This window comes from Etheostoma spectabile, chromosome 16, assembly GCF_008692095.1.
Source record: "Etheostoma spectabile isolate EspeVRDwgs_2016 chromosome 16, UIUC_Espe_1.0, whole genome shotgun sequence".
In the NCBI taxonomy this organism is placed as follows: domain Eukaryota; kingdom Metazoa; phylum Chordata; class Actinopteri; order Perciformes; family Percidae; genus Etheostoma; species Etheostoma spectabile.
The window spans coordinates 18,924,314-18,927,044 of NC_045748.1; the positions used below are offsets into that span (position 1 = coordinate 18,924,314).

A 2,731-nucleotide genomic window follows, 5' to 3' on the forward strand; every position below is an offset into this window, starting at 1 on the left:
AAAAAACCTTTCAGAACAAAACTGAAAAGTAAAAACGGCCATTGGTGAAAAATTAAGATGGACAAAACAGTTTAAGGTAACCATTATAAAACTGATAACAAAACATCTTATAAAAGGACATCCTTCAACAACAGGCATTAAGACATTTCAACGTGTATCCCGAATTTCAGTTAAAACTGCTCATTTCTCCAGCGGATACGAATATTTGTGTGAATGACTGATTTGTTTTTCTTGACTGACTTAACGTGATGATGATAAAGCTACATCGGTGAGTGAGTTTACGCTTAACAAAATCACAATGCACAGCGATTGGTTAGCCTCTGTCTTACATTAATACATTAGATTCTGTCACAAACAATTTTATTTCACTTTATTCTAAAAGCAGCTTGTTTTTCCTATTCTAAGCTCTTTAGCAGTGTTTGGTGTACGCTTGAGTCTAACAGTGGGAGCACCAACGGCATCAGATGAGCCATTTCACAGCTTTTAAGTCAGACCTCTCCCTTCTGCGTCCCACATTTGCAGCAGTTCTTCCTGTGTTCGTGTTTTTATAGAAACAAACAGCTGTTATTCAGCACTATCATTCCATTTAATGTTGTAACTCAAGTCTAGTGGTCTTTTAATAAACTTATGTTGGTGTAAATACAAACAAGCTGAATACATTTGGAAAAGAAAACATGTTTTCCTTCAGTGTCTAACTAAAATTAAATACTTTGCAACATTTATTTTTAGAAAAATATCCATTTGCACTGGTTGACAAGGCTTTTCCACCCATGGACGTTCTGCATATCAACTGAAGCACTTTTTAACAGCTTTAGATCAGCTCATCTGTCCTTTATAGCAGCGTCTGTGTTGACACCAGACAGCACTGACAGACAGACATCTAGACACAGAGGATGGAGTATTTTAAGGACTTCTTGTTACACATTGTGCATTAAAGAAGAAGCATAGTGGGACGGTGTTTTGTTTAACTTGCCAAGTGCTGTCAAAGGCTGTGAGGGATTTTAAGTTCAAACTTCCCAACGGACAATTATTCACATACATAAAAACACACACTGTACAGTGCAGCACCTGATAGCTTTAAGACCACTGAGATGTTGGTGTCCACAACAGTGGACATTTGATGTGTCTTTGGAAGCGAAATGTAAAGGCCTCCTTTTATGTCAGCATTTGTTATTATGTGTGACTGAATCCAAAACGGACAACATGGATCACACAAAGGGGGAAAAAAAGATGATTTTGCTCAGTCGCTCAAACAATTCCCCATGTCCACAGAAACCGATGCCACCTATGATTACATATGGGAGGAGTCAAACTGCCAACAAGCAATTATACACATGTGACGTTTGTTTGTGGTTAAACAGATTTCATCAGAGTGGGACTGAAGGCAGAGCTAACAGTTCAGTTATCAGATACCAGTTGTGATTCAACTATCAAACCACTGGAACCTCTCCACTGTGTTAGCAGAAAACAGAGTTAGCCCCACAAACAAATATGATGAGGCTTTATAATCATAATCATCATCATAATAAAAAAACAGTAACATTCAATCCAGTTTTTACAACAAAAAAGGCTATTATTGTAGTGGTGACACTGAAGGGGCCTGTATACTCAGACGGTCTAATGGCTTCAGAAACCCCTCCCTCCGCACCTTTCTGACGTCAGATAAGGGCGGAGCTGTGTCTGTCCGAACATTTCTATAACTTTAAGGTGAGAAAGGCGCAAGGTATGGAGCTTTTCTCTAGCTCTATTTGTTTTCCTTTCTTGGCACAACTATTGCTGTTGCTTTTAATGTGAGCAACCAAGTGCAACACTCTGAAGGTTTTCCAGGAGAGATGGCCTTCATCCCCATACCGCCTTCCAGTGTGGACAACATGTCATCTGATCCACTACTTCTGTAGTGTAAGCTGGCTGTAACGGTGCCATGGGGTTCTAAAAGGGTCGACTATGTGAAGTAGACATGTAAAACAGGTCATATTATTTGGGTTTTGGTTGTGACACTTGGGCTCTAGACCAAAAAAGATGCAGCTCCACATGAGATGAGTGAAATACAAGAAAGATTAGCAACAGTAACCGGTATGTGCGCAGGAGCACCAGTGCTTATTATACGTTCTTATATCTAATTCGACATAACTTTGAGGAAAGAGAAATTACAGTTAATAAACAGTTTGGCATAGTGCAGCTCCTCACTGGGTTGATAATTAGTTGGATGTTTCAGCGGAGAGTATTAATGGTAACAGAATTTCATTTCATAACCATCTGTATATGTCTGTTTTTGGTAATGCTTTTTTTTATTAGATGTTATTTCCTAATAACTTCCTGGGACAGTTCCTTGAAATAACTATGCAATTTGGTAAATTATAGGGAAAATATGAATTTTTTTAAAAGAAATGCTCAGTAAATATTCTTATCGGAAACCGTATTCTGCAATGTTTTGAATTGTATACTTGCCTGTAGACTGAACTTTTTCATACAATTAGTTAATGAATTAAAATTAACTAATTGGAAGGAACTTCACATGTTCCATATCTTTAGTACCAGCGCGCATAGTTCTAGACGGGAAACGTCTTAAATATTTATATGTATATATATATATTAATAAATATATTATTTAGAAATTACAGACCCATGAAACAAAGATTCATCCATTTATTTTAACTTAGATTTAGAGCTGGGCAATATATCGATATTATATCAATATTGTGATATGAGACTAGATATCGTCTTAGATTTT

General features: G+C 37.1%; 1 protein-coding gene across 1 annotated transcript in view; it reads left to right on the forward strand.

Annotated features, from left to right (window-relative positions):
* ric1 (RIC1 homolog, RAB6A GEF complex partner 1) overlaps positions 1–2,731 on the forward strand; it is a 49,069-nt gene that overhangs the window by 35,994 nt on the left and 10,344 nt on the right. The window lies entirely within an intron of this gene.